Here is a 22,114-nt window from a genome sequence, read left to right as displayed (position 1 = left end):
TAAAGTTAGCTGGACTAAGATTAACCTCTTCTCTTCCAGTATCCTCTGTTACAATATATTCATTTTAACAGTTACAATGCAGTCTGACATACAGGTGTGATTCTTTTCTGTCCAGCAGGATCCACTGTTGGCACATTTTTAACACAAGCAGCTTTACAAATACATTTTCAACACAAACATCTGTAGAAATAAGTTTGATATACAAATGGCATATAATTCTTTAGAAAACTCCAGCTAGCTATGCTGGCATATGTTACACATCCACTGCCCTACTTCACCTGGCATAGCTGGCAATACCTCACATCATCACACTCCTCATCATACTGTATAGACAACACTACAAAGCAAAAACATAGTCAGGAACCTAGGTACTTGTGCTGATATCACCCTCTCATTTCACTATCATGTTACAAAATCCTTTTATTTAGCCCAGTTAATTTCCAAAGGAATATCATTAAGGTTTAAAGAGATAATCACTACTTTATAATCAAAATTGATCAGGCCAGTTATTGAGTAAATACTGCACCCTGTTTGGGATATATTTCATTAAATGTCAAACAGTTAGAAAGACCCCAAAGATTCCTAATCAAAAAGATTAAAGGCTTAAAGTCCATGAGCTACCAAGAGGGGTGGGAAGCTCTGTCCCTTTATTCAGAGTCAAATAGGATTTTGAGGTGAGATCTCTTGTCTTGCTTACCACACAATTACTGACCCAGTTGTCCAGGATCTCCTCTTCCTCCACAAGTCCATTATCTCCAGCAATACTGGAACCAGGGGCGTACATTTTCACCAACAGATAAAAGCAGAGTGGAGTGACAAGTTTATGACTCAACACCTTCCTAACATCTGAAATAAACCATCTTCCTTTAAAAACGTAAACTACATGACTATATGATCATCCACAAATTTACCCCACAATTTACTGGTGTGGCCCTCCTGGAGAAAGGAGATGCAGCCTGAGGAAAGTTGCATGCAAGGCATAAATGGCTATAAGGCCATGATATCTTGGAATATCTATGAATCTATGAATATATCTGTATAGGTTTACTATCAAAATCTTGCAAAACACTTGTCCAAATGATTACTTACCCAGCTTTAAATGTCATAAAATCCAAATGCCAAACGATCATATAACCGAAAGTGTTAATTAAAAAAAGTCGGCAACTTAGGAATGTCCAGTTTACCAAAACTACCTGGACTTCCGGTTATGTCCTACTAACATTTTGCAGAGGGGCAAGTCCCCCTAAAAATGTTCTATGTGGGGGGTTGAGCCCCCCCCCACATCTCCTGATACTTATAAATACAAACTCCGAGATTGCACTACACTGAGAGAAAGGGTGAATTTTCTGATCCCTACTATAGTGCAATCTCCATTCAAAATTACAAATCCACAACACCGAATGGTAGTGTGCATTCACTGTTGTGGATTCAAACATTTAAAAAAATCGTAATGGCAAACCATATATATATATATATATATCTATATATATATATATATAGATATATATATATATATGGGACGCCTGATTTTGGTCAACACAGCAAAATGTTGACAGCTGCTTGATCAAGCAGAGTTGGTCTACAAATGCAGACAGTCAACAGGCTTGCTAGACTGACAATTGCCATGTGGGGGAATATTCCCCTTTTCCAGGGACTGTGCAAGCCCTATGTATGTATAAATATATATGTGTGTGTGTGTGTGTGTGTGTGTGTGTGTGTGTGTGTGTGTGTGTGTGTGTGTGTGTGTGTGTGTGTCTGTGTGTATGTGTGTGTGTGTGTATGTATGTCTATATATATATTTGTGTGCGTGTGTGTGTGTGTGTGTGTGTGTGTGTGTGTGTGTGTTTAGTCTGTAGATATGGGGGTACTTCCCCACTTTCATGAATACAGGGGCCTTACCATCTGAAAAAAAAAAGTTTTTTGTTTATAACCTTTGGACTGTGGCTGTTTTAAACAGTGACCTCCCAAGCCTTTAGATATTGCAGGATTGAAAAATCTTATACAATTTAAATGAGATACAATTATTCATAGCAAACTGACTTTCTCTCCCTCTAAAGCATGCTTCCATCCTGGCAACTCAGATAGAATATCTGCATGTCTGTTCTCATTATTACATGCATACTGAAGAGAAAATGTATAACGTTGGAAGGTTATATATCATACCATTATCTGCATGCTGTTCTCTTTCCCCCACTAGCTCCAAATATATTTTAAATAATCAAACTCAGTCTTATCACGTATGTTCATAGGTAAATACTGGGCAATCAGTCTGCAGACTATTACATGCTAGATAATACCCAGACAGTGACCAAAGGTGAGAAGCAAACCCTTTATGTTGTCTGTCAGTCAAACACATTAATCATTATGATAAACCCCGACATTCAACACAAATACTGATATCTACTAGAGTTCATAGACAGTTACTAGGCTTGCAGTCCAGGATATTATTGAAGAGCCATAGCTCATATTCCTAGTTGCCCCCAGGAACTGTCTGATTAAGTGTCTTATTTAAGGTCACACAGTATGTAAATGAGGCCTAAGGAATCAAACCCTATGTCTACAGAACTGCAATTCATAGCCCTAACCCTCTGCACCAACTGTCAAAGTACATGTCAGTTCTTATGCAGACATTAAAGATAAGTATCCCCACACACACACACACACACACACACACACACACACACACACACACACACACACACACACTTTCATATACTTTTAAAATAATCTTGTTTACCTTGATGCACTTCATTATATTACTCACTCACCTTTTCATTCTTCATAATTCATAATTCCAATAATTTTTGTCAGTTTGATTTAAATCTTTACTTATCCTGTTTGCAAACTTTCTAAAACCTTCATATCTTACAGACTACAATTCCATAAAAGAAAAAAATATCACTATAGTGTTACAGTCTATACCTCATACTTCTTACATTGTGCTACCTTTTATAAGTTCACTATAAACTGTTGGATTCCACTTTTTATTATGTGATTTTCTTGCTGTTGATTTCTATGGTTTGACTATGAAACACCGACTTCCTGAAAGTCAATGTGTTAAAAGAATGAGAAAAATGCCAAAATGTCAAAAGGGTGAAAAATACTTTTTTAGTAATTATTTGTAAGGGATAACCCCCCCTCCCCCCGCAGCTACACTTCAAAGTGTGGGCAAGCCCCCCCACAGTCCCAAGCTTATACATGCCAAATCCACAGTTGCACCTCCTCAAAAAGGAGAAAAAACTCCCAAGTCAAGTGAATCACTGAGGATGCTCCTTAGACACAGCACCAGCAATACTTTCCTATGGGAAAAAGCATTCAGTTTTATGCTGCTCATTTTTTTTCATTGTGCTACTGACACTTGTGCAATTTCACCAATTTCTATTACTGCCTGTATATAGTTAAGAAAATCATGTTAGTGCATTTTTGATATTGACACTAATGTCTTACACTTCCCCCCAGGATTCAGTCATCTCTGCACAGTGTGCAGGAATAGTGCAGGAGCTGCTGGAGGCAATATGGCCACCGAGAGATCCAGGAACAAGCTCCCGGGACGTGCACGAGCACTCCTGCACTATTCCTGCACGGATACAGTCCTATATGCAAAGTACCCCATTTTCAAGTGAAAACCATGCAAATGAGGTGAATTTTCAATCCAGGAAGATGGCAGCCAGCCATGCAGGACTAGTGTAGTCTGCAGAAATGCAATCAGTTAGTAACCGAGTACATTTCTGCAAACCACAAAATGGAGCCATGACAGCTCCAAATAAAGCCTGTATATAATATGGAAAGCATGCCAATGACCAAATATATGGCCACTGGCATGGAAAACAGTTGCAAAAAAAAAAAACTTTTATTTTTTTTTTTAGCCGATTTCGGCTTTTTAAGCATAGGGCAGTGGCCCGCAAACGGGATCGGGCCGAAAATAAAAAAAACTTGAAATAATCATTCTATCCAAAATCATAATTTTGCCATTATACTCAATGGCAGGCAGAAGACACCATAGCCAGTGAATAGTGGTTCCTAAGAGGGAAGGCTCAGTGTCAGACTTGTAACTAAGCATTAGCAAGCAATCCTATGCAAATGAGGGGAATGATACTAAATCCCAGATCCTCCCTCATGGCTAGCCTGTACCCAACCGTGTAGGTGCAGGAAGACCATGGTGCAAGCCTAACAGCTAGCTGACATCATAGAGGGATGTGTCAGGCATATTGTTAGCTTACTGGAGCCCTGTGGCTCGGGATTGCCCCTAGCTTAGCAGAGCTAAGCAAGGGGTTGTGTCTGAAGCTGCCAAGCACTCTTTACACTACCTAAGCGGTTATGAGCACTATGCACTGTGTTTTAAAGGAAAAAAAAAGTAAACCAGGAAATAGCAGCTCCATGCACATCTGAGCACTCTGTTTGCACGGCGCGCCCCTGAGCATAAACAGGAAAGCAATGGGAAGGGAAAACAGCAGCAGGAAGGTAATCAAGGAGAACTAGCATAGCTTGCAGGTGAAATGTATCAGAATCAGCCAATTACACAGGCAGCAGCCCAGCTCAGCACACCACTATAAACTATGCAAACACCTTTCCTTCTGTTTTTTCCCACAAACTCTACACCACCGGTGAACACAAGTGGGGAAATTTTACCAAACAAAAGCAACAAAATGATAGGGGCTGCTTTTGCTCTCATAAATCAACATGTGGAAGTGGCTGTGGGTGGTGAGCATGAGAATGTTGATGACCAACCCACAGTGAGGAGAAGGAGAAGAGTGTACAGACCCAGGGTAACCTACCAGGGGCTACATGAGCTGGAGATAGTGGAGTCCTATAGAGTGGACAGGGACCTCCTACAGCAAATTGTTGAGTTGTGCCAACCACACCTCACACACAGAACGAACAGAGGGGAACCCATCCCAGTGGATATATCAAGGTATGTGTAGGCCTAAGAATACTAGCCACAGGTACCTTCCAAAGGCCAACTGGGGATATCACGGGGATCTCACAAGCATCAGTATCCAGGGTACTCCACCAGTTCCTGGCTGACATGTCAGCACATGCCAGTGAGCATGTATATTTCCACAACAGCTGTGAGGTGTTGATCAGCAATATGCACCTCTTCCACCAAATAGCAGAATACCCTGAAGTAGTGGGTGCTATAGACTGCACGCACATATGCATCAAAGCACCACCCAGTGAGCAGGGTAAGGTCTACATCAACCACAAGGGCTTCCCCTCCATCAACTGCCAGGTCGTGTGAGATGCCCAGGGCATTATAATGAATGTGTGTGCTGGCTGCCCTGGAAGCTATCACAACTGCCACATACGGCCACTTAGTGGGGATGCTGGTTACGCACTTCAGCCATGGCTGATGACACCCATCAGAAATGCACACACACCCGAACAAGAACTCCATAATGAGGCACACACACAGACCAGAATCATAATAGAGTGCGTGTTTGGGATGCTCAAGTCATGATTCCGGTGCCTGGACACATCCAGTGGAGCCTTGCAGTACTCACCAGCTACATGTACCCAAATTGTCATTGTATGTGCCATGCTACACAATATAATCCTGTGGAAACAGCTACAGCAGGAACAGCACGGGGCAGGGTCACACAGCCCCCCCACCATTGCCAAGGCCTGCACAGGCACAGAGTGACTCGGAGGAGGAACAACCTGAGCCTGCTCCAGTAGGCAGAAGGAGGCATGCCCAGTATGCCCAGGCCATGGCAAAGAGGCAATGCATAGCACATACACTGCCATGGTAGGAAACCAGGGAATGACACCTCTCTCTGATTCACACATACAGTAAAAGGGATGCCAAACATGACACTACCTGTGCTTAACCATCTATAGGGAATGTACTATGTGCATCTGACATAGTCAGCCCTCCAGCACCATCCTCAATGCTGGCACAGCCACAAGGTAAGTCACTCTCCCTATCAATTGCCAAATGGAGTAGTGTGTGCTGTTACTTGTATCTATGGTATGGATGTGAGCATTCAAGGGAATCGGGTGGCTGAATGAGATGCCAGCAGATAGTAGACACCTAAAGTGGCAGCATGAGAACTGCAACAAATACTGGTGTCACCATAGTAGCCAGTACTAGACAAGGTGACAAACCTCACTGCAGGAAATGTGGTGGGCCACATGTGTGTCCATAGGACACACACATGCCAGTCAGGGAGGCTCACATACTCAACAACAGTCTCAGCCAGCAGGACGGGTGTAGACAAACACAAACAAAGGCTCTGCTAAGGCCTCTGATTGATGGCAATGGAGAACATTCCCCCTCCAGACCTACACAGGCAGACGGACTACAACAGGTCAGGCAGTGGGATGTTAGTTCTGAAGGGTAAGAAGTCTGAAAATGAAATGCAGGTCAGTCAAACCTAAGACCTGTAGTACACTGATATGCCTCTAGTCAGCATGATAGATTTGAATGCATAATGAAATGAGTACCTGAAATACCAGTAGAGTCATAGCAAATGTGTACAAGTGTCAGGTGTGCCCTCCCCCCATCCTATGTAGAAATGTAGTAACATGTATTTGTAGGTATAATAACAGTGGAGCACAGATTACCTGAGCCAGCCAAAGTAGCAGGATAGATTGTAGCATGTGTACAATAATGCAGGGCTGTGTGTGTTATATATTGTGTGAGAGTGGTCAGTATGTAGACATGGTGAGGTTTGTCCTGGTGGCCACTGGCCAGTACTGTCGATAACAGGGCCAAGTTCTCACAACTGCAGTGCCAAAAACAATGCACCCCAGCAAAACACATTACAGCAGTAAGCCATAGTAAATGTTTGGAAGTAATATCTGTCACCATCTGAAAGATGGACATGGCATGAATGTGGGCCCAGAAATACAAACATTACACAGGGGGAAGTACCCCAGACAGAGAGTGTATAATGTTACTGTTAAATGGACACATCTTTGGAATTGTACATACAGGTTAGCAGCACATTAGTTGGGTTTGTAGTAGGGAATACCAATGTCATCTGGCCGAACACTGGCAGACCACAAAGGTCACAGGTATGACGTATTGAGAAACAGCTGATGTCCCTGCACAAGCCAGCATAAGTGGAATTCCCCATGCATATCTGTGAGTCAGATGCAAGTAGTGTCCATAGCACACATGCACCCAGCTCACCCCACCATCACCCACAGGTACCTCTCTGGTCTTATCCCTGCTGTTGGGGATGAATACAATATGACCCCCACCTCTGTATGGCAATAGCCAAAGAATGCAGCATGCAGAACAGGTGTCCCATGCAGGTGTGTCCCTAGCTGTAAGCAGCACCATGCCAGCATCCACACCACTGGATCAATAATGGCAGAAAGTATTGGCATTAACACCTTGCACACCTAACCTGTTACCCCAGGTGAATATAGTGTCTTGCAGTCTGGGACTGTAGGAATGACACAATGCAAGGCCTGCTACAGCTGGCCTGCATCACTACCAAATGGCCTACATTCTTCTGCCAAAGGCCTGTGTCTCACCCGTACTGCCAATGTATGTTATGTCATGGACTCCCAAATAACAACATAACACAGTCCACAGAACCCAAATGCAAGGCCATGTGGACAAAAACTAGTAACATGTCCACCGCTATATATTAGGGAACTTATCAGATAATGTTTGCATAATGTTTGGAAGAGGATAGAATAACAGAGAGGGGAATAGGAGCATGGGTGGAATGGAGTGTGTGAAGTCCGAAACTCAGCAATGAGCACATACTATCCCTGCCTGCAAACACAGAATGGGTTGCTACAAACCTGCTCGTAAACCACAATGTAAAGGGGTAATGTCCAGAATTATGACCCCTGCCTCTGGGTAACCTGTGTGAATCTGTACACCTGTGAGGTATGGCCACAGCAGGATATGGCCATACTGTCACATTGATAATTATACAAGCATGGGATCCTCAGCCACCACTGTACCAAGGTGCTGAACCATTTACACAGACCCAGCAGCAAGTGTCTGCAGCTTCCTCTCCAGAATGGTATGATTGTACAAGAATAAGTAGGCTGCAGACCACAATACTGGACACAGCTGCATTCACCCTGTGTTCCCCAGGACATTACTGCAAGCAAATATGTCTACCTGACAGTACTTGATGACATAAAACATCACAGTGTAAAACAGTACATATGTCTGAATATCTCTACTAACACCAAGACCATGTAGAGAAGCAGCACAAACACAATTACCTACAGTATCCCACTATCCTTTGCACATTGTGACCCCATATTGTCAACCGATCTACAGATATCCCACAGAAACAGGTGGCTAGCTATAGGTGTAGAACAAAAAAGCCTGCACTGGAGTACAACCTGCCTGGAATGGATTCACACATTCAATACAGAAGGTCATACTGGGCATGCTCCCACACTTAGAGAAGCAAAGCCCATGTCTGACAACAAAATTCTTAAAGGTCATACTGGGCATGCTCACACACTTAACAGAAATGAAGCCCATGTCTGGCAACAGCAGTGGACTATACATATCTGACACAGATGTTTGTGCACACACTCCTCAGTACGCACCAGTCATGCTTTTCACACACATTGGATAGGAATACACACATATATCCAAGCACAACACACTATAATAGGCCAAAATTACACATACATAGATGTGTGGAAGAGAGTGACAGACAGTGACAAAGAGCTTCCCATCATGAGGCCTGACCCACCCAGCACACATCAAATTGTAGACATTTGTCTCTGGTATCTCTCAGGACTATAGTGTCTGTGGTGCTTGTGCTAACTGTGTAACATGACTGTACAAGTCAGTAGTCATCTAGCAGTTGTATACATGTACCTGTGAAATATAAACCTGTGTGTGCCTTGAGTGTTGTGTGTCTGCTTCCAGATGAATGAGTTATGACCCATGCACAAACACTGCACTTCCCATTGCCCTACTTTGGCAAGCCTGCTGATGTCATTCACTTTGAAATACACCTTTGGGGAAAGAGTAGCCCAGTAATCTCTGTGGCGTGTCCCATAACTGTGTAGTGTGATGTACTAGTTAGGTAGGAGTTCTATTCCCAGACATGGCAACTGTAGAACTTTGTGTGTGTGTTTATCTGTGTATGGATCAATGCTTTTGAGGCCATTCACAGTCACTACAACTTCCATTGCCCAATTTTGGCAAACCTGCTGACGTCATTCACTTTGAAATGAAACTTTGGGGAAAGAATAGCCTAGTAAGCTCTGTTGCATGTCCTATATCTGTGTAATGCTGTAGTGCGATATACTAGTTAGGGTGGAGTTCTATTCCCAGACATGGCAACTGCGAAACTGTGTGTGTGTAGGGATCAATGTTTTTGAGGCCATTCACAGTCACTAGGCACCTAACAAAGACCTGATCCAAGTGTCCAGAGAGCACCCCTGCAATACCAGGTACAGCTCTCACCACACCTGTTGGCCACCAAAACAATAAAGGTGGAGGAGTGTCCATATTCACCAAGGATATACACGCCACCAGGCTACTCGCCCAACAGAATGTGTCTGAAATGCCCCCAGTGCAACTAACACTAGGTCAGACTGCAATCCAAATTGTATAGCTTGCTACAGATTCTCCACCATGCCCCAAGATTCCCACTACAGCTTTTGAAACATACTGGGAAATATGATACAATCAAACACCCTAATACTGGGTGACTTACACTACCATGCCATTAACTGGTAAAAATACTTGTGTACCGACATGTGTACCCCAACGGTTCTTGGAAGCCATGATTCCCAATGCCCTGGATCAAGTAACCCATAGTCCCAGCAGGGGCTCAAATATCCTATATCTGGTCATTGCCAACATGGGAAATCAATGCTCCACACCTATGGTCACCCGATTGGTGGTCAGGTCTGCCCATGAGCTAATTACCCTTAACATCCACATCCCTCCCCCACACCCCAGTAAGGAAACCTCCGTAACACACATCTCCAAAGCTAACGTCATGCTACACATGTCGGACGTGACTAACGTTATGACACCCATGCAGATGGGAGCTGAAAGGACAACTGCTGAATCCTACATGAAGGCACTGTACAAACACATCCACTCGTGCATGAATTGTGCCATCCAATATAGAACCAAGATGCTCCCCACCAAGAAAAGGAAGCCAATGTGGTGGCCCCCTGCCATAAACATATTGTACAACAAAAGGAAGAAACCGTTGCAGACATGGGGGAATTGCCAGGATGCAAAATATTCCCTTACTAGCCACAGTAAGAAGCTGAGATCCTGCATAACATCCGCCAAAGCTAGGTACAAACATAATATAGCCAAAGATGCCAAAGACAACTGCAAGCCGTTCCATAGCTATGTCAGGAATCTAAATGGCAATGCTCAGATCTGCTCTGAGCTACAACAAGATGGTATTAGATATACTGCTCCCAAGGATATTGCCAATATCCTGGCAGATTGTTTCAGTGCCAACTGCACCCCCTTCCCTCCCCCGAAAGGGCCCATCTCAACACTGAAAGATTGTCAGATTCTGATAATAATGGCCACATAGGTAAAAACCACACTCTCCAGAGCTAAGACAACAGCAGCCATGGGACCAGTCAACATCCCGGGCTGTGTACTATATAAACTACAAAATGAACTGGCACCTCACCTATGTGCCATGTCTAATCATAGCCACACCCCAGGCTTTATGCCCCCTGTGTGGCACACAGCTACAGTTATCCCAGTCCACAAGGGGGATCCACCTTGGATCCTGGGAACTACAGCTCCAGCAGTATGACATGCCTGATCCACAAGGCCATGAAATGTATTATCATGGAAATTAAAACAAAGACATTGGCAACCTGCAAACACTGGACCCCAACTAGGTTGGGTTTGTGAAGGGCCGATCATGTCACCTCTGTGAATCAGTCTCCAGAGCTGTGGACAAGGGTAAGGTGGTTTATATAGCCTATCCAGACCTTGCCAAGGCCTTCAACACCATCCCCCAGTCTGGAATCATAGATAAATGTATCAAGCTGGCCATTAATCCCTATGTCACCTGACGGGCTGCCAACTGCTGTACCAACAGAACCCACACTGGAAATGTAGGTGACACCAACCTCAGCCCCAGACAAGTGACAGTTGGAGTACCTTAGGGTTCAGTCCTGGCACCGCCCTTGTTTGGCATCTACTGCCCTGAAGTACATTCCAACAGTAAGGGACTCTGGCAAACAAAGGTCGCAGATGACTGCACACTGGCAGCCAATAATGAATTCCCCACATGCTGTGGATATTCTACAGAAGGGTCTTACAGAAATACATGATTGGTGCCTGAGCCATGGCCTCAAGATCAATGCCAAGAAATGTATAGTTATCCCCTTTGGGAAGGGACATGTACCTGTGAAGTACCACATAGGTGGCAGTACACTAAATACCTAAAGTGTGATAACAGACTTAGGGACACAGGTGGACAGTGGTCTCACCTTTGATAACCACATCACCACAACAGTCAGGAAATCCACCTATGTGGCACACCTCATCACTAAGGGCTTTACATCCAGGAAAAAGGTGGCCATTGTCCTAGTGTAGGCATCTCTCAGTAGACCCAGTACAGACTACAATGGCCTGTTACGTATGTACCTTACAAGACATCTGCAACAACTAGAAAAGCTGCAGACATACCTCACTAAAAGAATCACAGGCTTAAACCAGATGCCCTATGCTGACTGTCTGAAAATCATCTAGCTATACTCTGTCACATATTGTGTTCTCAGAGGCAAACTCTGCTTAACATAACATTCCATGTCAAACCCACAGCTGTTGGATTTGCTACAATTAAAGAATTCCAAACCCTCACAGCCACATGCTCAAGGGATACAAATCCTGTCATCACAATGAACAATATATGCTGGAATAGGCTGCCCATACATGTCAGGCAGAGTGCCTCTTTGGTCCTCTTCAAAAGGAACCTGGATGATTGGATGGGAGATAGGAAATTGACCCAGGGATCATGTCAGTTGCCCTGCTAGACAGGGGTCCAGGGAAGTAAATACTGGTAGGAAGACATAGCCAGGGAATTGTCATGACTAGACATGTATAGGCCCTTGGGCTGATAGCCTAGTACCAACCTATGAACCTATGACCTACACTTTCCATTTCCCAACCTTGGCAAGGCTGCTAATGTTATTCACTTTGAAATACACCTTTGGGGAAGGACTAACCCAGTAAGCTCCATGGTGTGTGCTATAACTGCGTAAGTAGCTAGGAGCTTTAATCCCAGACATGGCAAGTGTAAAGGTTTGTGTGTTTGTGTGTGTGTTTGCTTGTCTGTGTAGGGATCAATGCTTTTCAGGCCATTTACAGTCACTACAACTTCCATTGCCCTACTTTTTCAAGCCTGTTGATGTCATTCACTTTGAAATACACTTTTGGGGAAAGACTGGCACAGTAAGCTTCATGGCGTGTGCTATAACTGCATAATGCTGTAGTGTGATGTGTTAGCTAAGTAGGAGTTCTAACCCCAGACATAACAACGGTGAGACTTGGTGTGTGTGTGTGTGTGTGTGTGTGTGTGTGTGTGTGTGTGTGTGTGTGTGTGTGTGTGTGTGTGTGTGTGTGTGTGTGTGCGCGTGTGTGTGTGCATTTGTCATGCATATCCTGTGTGGAGGTAGATGTGAGTGTGTAACAAGAGGATTCATTGTGGAGTGGTTTTTGCAAATTTCTTATATGGTAGGCCTATTATATGTCACAATGTCCTCTTTACAAGGATAACAGATGTCAAAACACCAAGAGGCTGGGGTAGACAATCCATACCCCTACATGTGACATCATGGCTTGAGGAACAATATAGGCAACCCTTGTATTACCCAGAGAATACTGTCCACCCATGTCTCATACACAAACACTCAGCTAGGCAACAACCACTATGTTGATAGTTCCCTGCATATTGCCCACAGATAGTAACCATGGTGTGATTGCTGTGGACTACAGAGGACATGGCATCCTGTCCCATCCCTACAGTAGGCAAGTCATTGCATACAGTGATCCTTGCTATGTTCCCAACTGGACACCTGCAACAACTATACAACAAACAAACGTAACCCACAAAGGACATACCATGCCTTATACACATGCCCTATATGAACAGATGCCACTGACACCAGGGAATCCCTGTATCATGCTGTCAATGTAGGTGCAGGGTTAACCTGGTGTTCTTTACCAGTTTACACCACATGAGGTCAGAAATGGCACATCTGATGATAACAATCTGTTTACACAACATGCCCTAGACACCCAGGTACACTTCCACATGTCACAGAATATGCATGAGGGACATTGTGCACATCCCAGACACTGTCCATGTTATGGAATATAGAAGACATACATGGCAAGCAATGCACAGCACTGACCACCCACAATAGTAACCTAGATGACTAGATGGTGAATACAATACCCACCTGTGTGGGCCAATCCAGACATCACACTCCTGAGCCACACTGCAGACCATTGTGATGTGGCCTGATGCCAAGGTATGCCCTCTACCTAGCCTTGTACAGCTTTCTGGCACAGTCAACCACTACGCACCTGTGAAGCAATGCACCCATGCATATCAGTACTTGGAAACCTGTGTCTATGTGTGTGTGGAGTATAAGGATTTGGACGCCATTCACACTCACTACACCTCCCATTGGCCTACTGAAACATGCCTTCTGATGTCAGACACCTTAACATACCCTTTGCCCATATATCATCCTGATAACCCCTGTGGTGCATTTTATACCTGCGTATTACTGTATTGTGGCAAACTAGCTAGATAGAAAGTCTAATCCTGACCCTAACAACTGTGATAATGTGTGTGAGTCCCTGAGAGAGTGTGGCTGTGTCGACCTTGACACCTATTCTTGTGGACAGGCATGTGTACTACACCTACCTTATCCCTCCTTTATCACTGTTGCTGATGTCACTCACCATCGAATATACCGTTGGACAACTTTCCAACATATAAGCTCTGTGTCACATGCAATAACTGTATAGACATGTGATAGCAATACATAGTCAGGCAGGGGCTTGAAACCTCATACTGGTAAGTGTGTGCCACAAACATGCTTAGGTTTTACTCTCTCACACCCTCCCTGTCATACTTTGCTCTGTCTGTCTCTCTCACTCCCTCTCTGGTGGATGTGGAGAAGTACACATGCTTTGCTTAGGCAGCAGCTTGTGTTTTGTAAGTGATGCTCATGATCAGCTGATGGCCTCTGCACGAATTGCTATCCCCCACTAGCTGAATGCATGTGGAACAGTTGTGGTAACATTCCCATACCCAATTACATGGAAACACACTCCTATAACTAGGAACATCATGTGGGTGTTGGCCCTTTTCATTCACTGTGAGTAGGACTTCATGTCAGTGTTTGGCAAACAGCATCACATATGGTAGTGGGATATACCTCTAACAACATTCACTGTGGAGACAGGCCAGCAAACAGGAGGGTAATGTTCCAGACATGACTACAGAATATAAGTGTTGCTCTTCTGCATTTGGAGTAATGTTGGTTTAACAGGGTTTGTGTGGATATGGCTGGTCTACATGATTTAATACCTGTCATGACAGTGTTATGTGTTTGAGGAAACTCCCACCAGTAGGGTTATCTGCAGACTGGCCAGTGTTTGTAGTCTTATGTGTCTTGTGTTACTCACAGATCACCTATCTTAGAAGTGCAGAAGCATAGTCTGAGGACTGTAGTCAGTACATGGTGACAGCCATGAGAGTTACTGACTTCATATCCCTCATAGGACATATGTCGCAATAAACCCTGTTACAACAGTAAATGTATAAAGTTATCACAGCAACATGCCAATATTGGCCCAGTGTTTGTGCCTGCAGCCACAAGTCTGTCAACCTTTGCACATATGTCATACAGTAAGAGGTGCATATGTTCTGTACACCATTATTTATTGACATCATACCTGATAACAAGTCAGTCAGATATCAGACTGCTAGACATGTTATGTATAGTAGAGGGTTATATTTGAGGACATAACCTGGGCATTCTGTGGTTGTGTGTACAGTAGTGATGTCTGTGTACTTATGGTGATTGTCAACAGTATGTGTATTGCAAATATGTACCTTGGCCTGTGTACAGACTGTGGTAGATGTCATTGTTCTTGGTCCTGTTCTATTTGATTTTACATGCTGCTCCAGTGTATGGTACCCTATTGGCTTACATGTTTGTAGGGCCAAACACACACATGTCCCATACCACAGACAGGTATCGGACCACACTGTGTCATGGCCCAGTATATATAGGGTTAGTGTGTGAGTGGCACATATGAGGATGATGTTGATCAGACAGTCCATATACTGGAATATTAAGCTTGCTTACCATATGTGGTTGTTGCTGTGTTCACATTGGTTGTGGGTATTCACTTTCACACAGGTGTCTGTTACTCTGTCCTGTGACATGCCTGTAGAGCCTGCTATATTTGCAGGTACATGTGTATTCCCCCATAAGAAATGTAGGCCAGTGTTGTGGCAGTCTGTCTGCAGTTTGCACAGTGCTTTGTTACATGCCTAGCAGCTTAGTGTAATTACCCAATGTGATGTTATGTCCAGATATTTGCCAGATGTACTGCTGCCGGGCCACAATAACCATCATGTATTTCTGACAAAGCAGTGGGATGCTGTACAGATGTATGTCACTAACTAGTGGATAGTATGTGGCCATGTGACCTCTGCACCACCTGCTATGTGTCAAGACAGACAGGAGTGTGTGAATGCATAAACTGCGGGCATATGTAGTCCAGTATTTAAGTGATATACCCATGTACATGGCTGTTAACATCCACATTGTCAGGCTTGGTCCACATGTCTCACACTAAGAGGACCTGTATATACCTCTGGACTGACCAGAGTGTGCCAGACTGTCCACACTTATTGGTCATATCTCTGCTGTAGTCCACAGGATCATTACTGTAATATCAGTGGTACTGTACTATAATAACCTTAGGATGTCTGTCAGTAACTGATGGTGTACATGTCAATAGCAGATGTAACCTCCCATATACAACATGTCTGTTAAGACAACCCATGTTACAGTAGCAAAAGTCTACATATATACCTGCAATACATACATGACATCCCTTTGCACTAAGAGGTTGAGACTATTGGTGCTGAGGTATGACTCCACTCCATGTTCTGGACATATGGTAAACATATATATAGATAGATATATATATATATATATATATATATATATATATATATATATATATATATATATATATATATTCATATATCTATACACATATACATATCTACATACACATATGGCTATATATATATATATATATATATATATATATTTATATATATATTATATATATATACATATATACATATATGATGTACATATATATATATATATATATATATATATATATATATATATATATATATATACAGAGAGATCTATATATGGCCATATATATGATGCACTATATAGATGTATATAAATACATATATATTTATGAATATATATGTGTATGTACATGTAGACATATATCTACATATGTATATGCATATATCCATATCTTTGTCATGTGTAAACATTACTGTTTTGTATACCTTCCCAGATGTATCACACCGTATGTATCTGATATGTGTATATTTAGATATAACAACATATGTGATGCAACCGTAATATCACTAACATGTTCTACACGATTGTAAAAGTCACAGCAATTGTTCAATACTATTCAATGTGACAGATATATTGGAAAAACAACAACTGTTTTCGCTGCTGTCATGGCATAGTGGTTAACTGTTGTGACTATAGTTTACAGGGTCCTAGGTTCAAGACCTCCAAGGATTGTTTATTTTCTTGATGAGTAAAACAAGGGCTGTTGGATACAGAGTGGTTAAGGCAGTGTTGAGCAGCTTTAAGTGGGTTTGTGCGGGTTTACGTGAAGGTAAGTGGTGCTAAGGTACAGTTAAATGTACGGGTGCTTACACCATGTAGGCTTCACTTGCCAGTGCACAAATGTGCTTAGCTGTTATATTGCAGCAATGCTGACACCTGTTAAGCATGGTTCAGCCCTGGTAACCAGTGCTCACATCCCAGTCTGATAACAGCAAGGTAATGACATAGGTTCATAGGTTCATAGGTTCATACTAGGCTATCTGCCCGAGGGCATTTACAAGCCTAGCCCATAGTTTTGTGGCTTACGCCACCCCTTTAGTATGGGGAACTATACCCATTATTTTGCTGTGCCTCTGTCGAGCAGTGACACTGAGGTAATCCCTGGGGTATAGCTGCGATCTCCCATCCATTGGTCAAGATTTCTCTTGAACAAGGCCAGCGAGGTGCTCTGCCTCACATATACCGGGATTTTATTCCACAGCATAGGGAGTCTTTGGGTGATGAATCTATCCCTCCAGCACGTCCTATTAATAGCCGTGTCGAGGTTTAAGTCTCCGCCCTTGTGGCTCTGACGGATCTAGATTTTTGAGGTGAAGCATATTCATCAAATCTGGGTTTGACATGGCCTTGTATGTTAGGCAAAGGTCACCTCTGAGCAAGCGGTGGCGACTGAATAGAGCTGGAGTTCTTTCAGTCGGGCAGCATAGGACAGATGTTTGAGACCATTTATCCTTTTGGTGAGGAACTTTGTGGCCTCTCCAGCTGCTGCAAGTGTCGGGTCAGATACATTCGAATGGGGCATTGTACTCAATCATTGGTCTGATGAGTGATGAGTATAGGAGACTATGACCTCCTTGATCTAGATGAGAATCCCTTCATGATAAGGTGGGCAATGTAGAAGGTCTTCCTAACTACTTTAGCTACATGGGTGTCGAATGACAGACTACTATCAACCTGGGTCCCCAGGTCCCTGATAACTTCTTCTGTGCTCAGTGGATTGCCACCTATTTGGTAGCTAGGGGTAACCTTGTTTTTCCCGAAGGGTATGACTATGCATTTTTGGCATTTAACTTTAGGCCATGGCTCTGGCACCAGTTATCCGTTTCTGTGAGACCCTTCTGAAGGATATCTGTGTCAGATGTGTTTTCTACTATGGCCAGTTTGCAGTCATCTGCAAACTTTGTCAGCCATAACCCTCCTGTGTTTGCTTGTACTTCGGAAAAGTAGATGCCAAACAAGAGTGGGCCCAGGACTGAGCCCTGTGGTACACCACTTGTGACAGGCTTTGAGTCTGACATGGCGCCAGCAACTCTGACCCTGTGGGTTCTGTCACTCAGCCAGTTTGCAACCCATCTTGTGATGTATGGGTTAACATTTAAGCTGATGAGTTTTTCAATGATACCCGAGTGGGGTATTGTATCGAAGGCCTTCGCCAGATCGAGGTAGGCTGTATGGACTGCCTTTCCCTCATCAATGGCTTTGGTGACTGTTTCGAAAAAGTCAACCAAGTTTAGAAGGCATGATCTGCCTTTGACAAAGCCAAACTGGGATGGATCCAAAGTCTGCAAATTCCCTATGTCTTTGTTACCCACATCTGTAATAAGTGAATGTAATGCCATGTACATAACATGCATTTATGTGTTGTCATTACAGTAGCAAGGGGTGTGAGTCTCCTGTCTGGGAAACTTGAGTATATATGGCTTGTACAACACTCTTATCCATGTGAATGTGTTACGTACAAGGGTAGTATCCCAGGTTATATACAGTCACACTGACATGTAGTGTATCATTATGTTACTACTGTTGACAGTGCTTTCCCAAGCAAGAGTAGATTGCTAATTGTAGTACTGGAAACAAGCACCCCTGCATGCACAGATGGACTCTGAGTCCTTACTGTCATGCTCCTGGAGTGTGAGCTGCGTCACATTATATATTCCCTACTGGATAATGATCTGACATGTGGAAAATAACAGTAGACTACTGTCTGTATAGCACATGTCAGTGAGGGCTGACATCATGTAGTAATGGCATACCTCCCAGTGTCAGATATCTGTCTGTCAACACATTCATCTTACTGCATAGCTAGTTGATGAGCTGATGCCTGTCAGTCCCTGTACATATGTCCAGATGTCAGATATCCATCTTGGATACATACAGGCAATCTATGCTTGACTGACACTGACATGTCTGCCCAGCTGTGTTATAAATGGCACAGATAGGGCTCAACACCCTGCACACCACATGCCACTGATACCTCAACTACACTAGCACAGTCAACAGAACATGCTTGGGTACAGGTCTCCAAAACAGACACTAACCATGTTATGTAATACATGTTGCATACATGTCAACTGGAGCACCTCACCGGCCCTCTGCAGGAGGCACCCAGAGGATTGGCTGATGCATGTCACTCTCACCCTGAGGGTCACCACAGTGGTGTCTGCTGATAGATGGCCTGCTGGCACATGGCAGGTAGCATGATACCACTGTACACACATCCCCTACACTTCCCATCTCTCCATGGACAATAGCCTTGTACACACCTGTGAACACCTACACCAATGCACCCCAGTACTGACAAATGTGTATGTGTGCATTACTGAGAATATCAGTGACTGTGTGTTAGTAGACCTGTAGTTGGGAATACCCTAAGGCCCTTCACACCCACCACACCACCCATTGCCATAGTTAGATATGGCTGCTGCTGTACCAGACATTACATGTACCTTGTTATGCTCCTCTCCCTAAGGGCTACCTGGGCCTTGCAGTACCAGCACAACACTGTTGTACAAATGGGTTGATAGGCATGGGATACCTATTGAGTTCTGGCAAGTGTGTGTGTGTGTGTGTGTGTGTGTGTGTGTGTGTGTGTGTGTGTGCATGTATATATATATATATATATATATATATATATATATATATATATATATATATATATATATATATATATGTAGGGTACAGCATTCCAAGGCCACATACTCCTATTACAATATGCATTGCCACACAGTATTAGAGATAGTGATGTTACTGGCATAGGAGAGGCATGACAATGCATCACCCTACTATGCCTGTGTATGTGCATTAAATGGATATCCCTGTAGTAGCACTCTTGGGATGGACAAGGGGTTGTATTGCAATCCTGTTCAATGTGTGGTGGTGGGCATGTCAGAGTGTCCTCATGGGTTCCAGTGCATACAATATCCACAGTGAGGTGTGGGTGCTGGGTATACTGTCATTACACCAAGGCACCCCCAGTACAAGTCCCATGTACCACTGTATGGTGACCACTATCACCAACAACCATACAGGTAACTGATAACACTATCCAGCCCAGTTAAGCATGTGCTGTGTGCAACCTACCTGTAACACATTGGACACACTCACAAGATAGTTAGCACTGATAGCCCCAGGTCTCTCGTATGTGTGTCTTACTGTTATGTGTTTGTCAATGTGTATATGATGGTATGTCACACTATGTATTGTCCATATACAACCATTACATCCCCCATTACCATAATGTACATGCATGGGGTTGTTCTATATGTAACCTGGAACACACCTCATCCTAAAAGCTGTGTGGTGTGTGCAATTAAAGCCACACACATCAGTAGCACTACATACCAGTGTTGCCAAGTAAGAGTGTGCATGTGTGTGGATGGATCTAATTCAGGTTGCAGAATATACATGTCCCAGGGGATTATCTGTTCAAGAACTGCATGGCATATGCTAACATGTCACAGGTATCACCTGTGGACATATATTCCATCACAACTACTGTTAGCTGTATAAATTGCCTCTTCCCCACTGTATAGGTGTGCAGCGATACTGGGATTGGTATATATAGCTGGGTGTGTCTGTTGTGGACACAGCCAACATCATTGTGGTTACTGTTGAGTGAATCCCCCCGTGTAGCTGGCTGTAATACTGTACAGTTCATGTTAATAGGTTATGTATTTATCTATCACACTATCTGTGGTTCTACAGCATCGCTCACACTCCAAAAGGTAGGGGTGTGTCACCCACACCAGCACATATATGCTTACCGTGTTGAGGATTGCACTACATTGGGGAAGGGGACATATACCCTGCTGGTACTATCGTCAATGACATTAAACTAGCAGACTGCTTATTCCACAATGTGTTGTTCTGTGTAGTCTGGTTTGGTTGAATTACATAGGCTATAATGGGTTCTTTGCACAGGTACATGCATCCATGTGTACAGTATTCTCTGTGCAGTGCATCAACAGCTAAGCCTCTATGTGTGTTATACACAAACATGTGGTGTGTACCACCCAGTATAACTGCCATTGTCTACTGTAGTAGGGCTGCTAACAGCAGCCACCATGCACTCACCTGTATAAACCCCCCAGACCTATTGGTCATGTGGCACAATCAGTAACTGTTATACAGACCTGTGACATGTGTTCACCTGTACCCAGGATATGGTGCAGCCAAGGTGTCACCACAGTGCCATACCCCTTGTGAGATATGACAGCAGATCATCCTCCTGCTGACAAATGGACACCAACAACACAAATGGATAACATTATGGAGACCACAATAACTCAGTGTTACTAACAGCTATAATGCATCATGGTTGGACAGCTACACTACCTGACATGTAAGCATTAAACATTACTGCTGACAACATGTTACACAGCAGTACATTGGTACACTGTAGTACAGTCACTGTGTGCATCAGAACCATATTAGCCTGTCCCTGCATCGATGTTATGGATGACAGGGATGTGGCACAGGTATCATCAAATCCACAGGGTGTGTTGTTGGTTTGCCAGAGACCTAGGCTGGGCCATACTTTTGACACTGTGGGTGCGAGTGAGGGGTTTTAATTACTGATATGGCCGTAGTGATGTGGTGTGTGTAGGTATGGGGTTGCCCTAGGTGTGTTTGTGTGTTTGTATTGTGTGTGAGTATGCATGCACACCATTCTGCCATGTGGCTGCCCTAAGCAGGCGTTTGTTGGACAGCTGCAGACCATACCTGGCAGGATGTGCAGTTCACCACCTCTGGCCACAGACATGAGAACTGTGCCTGCCAGGGGTTCTACGGGCACTTCCAGGTACAAGCCTCAATATGCTACTCTCCCCTTTTGATGACATATATCCGCTGGAACCAGGTCCCTCCTGGGACTGGCCAGGGCCACATGGATGTGGCCTGCTGTGGTGTGATATGGACAGCGCCCCCTGCAGTGCTGAGGCTGGTACTGCTACTACGGGAGTGGCTTGGTGTCCTTGCA

This window comes from Protopterus annectens, chromosome 17.part0, assembly GCF_019279795.1.
Source record: "Protopterus annectens isolate FY-2018-M chromosome 17.part0, PAN1.0, whole genome shotgun sequence".
Classification (NCBI taxonomy): Eukaryota; Metazoa; Chordata; order Ceratodontiformes; family Protopteridae; genus Protopterus; species Protopterus annectens.
The sequence above is the reverse complement of the archived record's forward strand: the minus strand, read 5'-3'. Positions refer to the sequence as shown.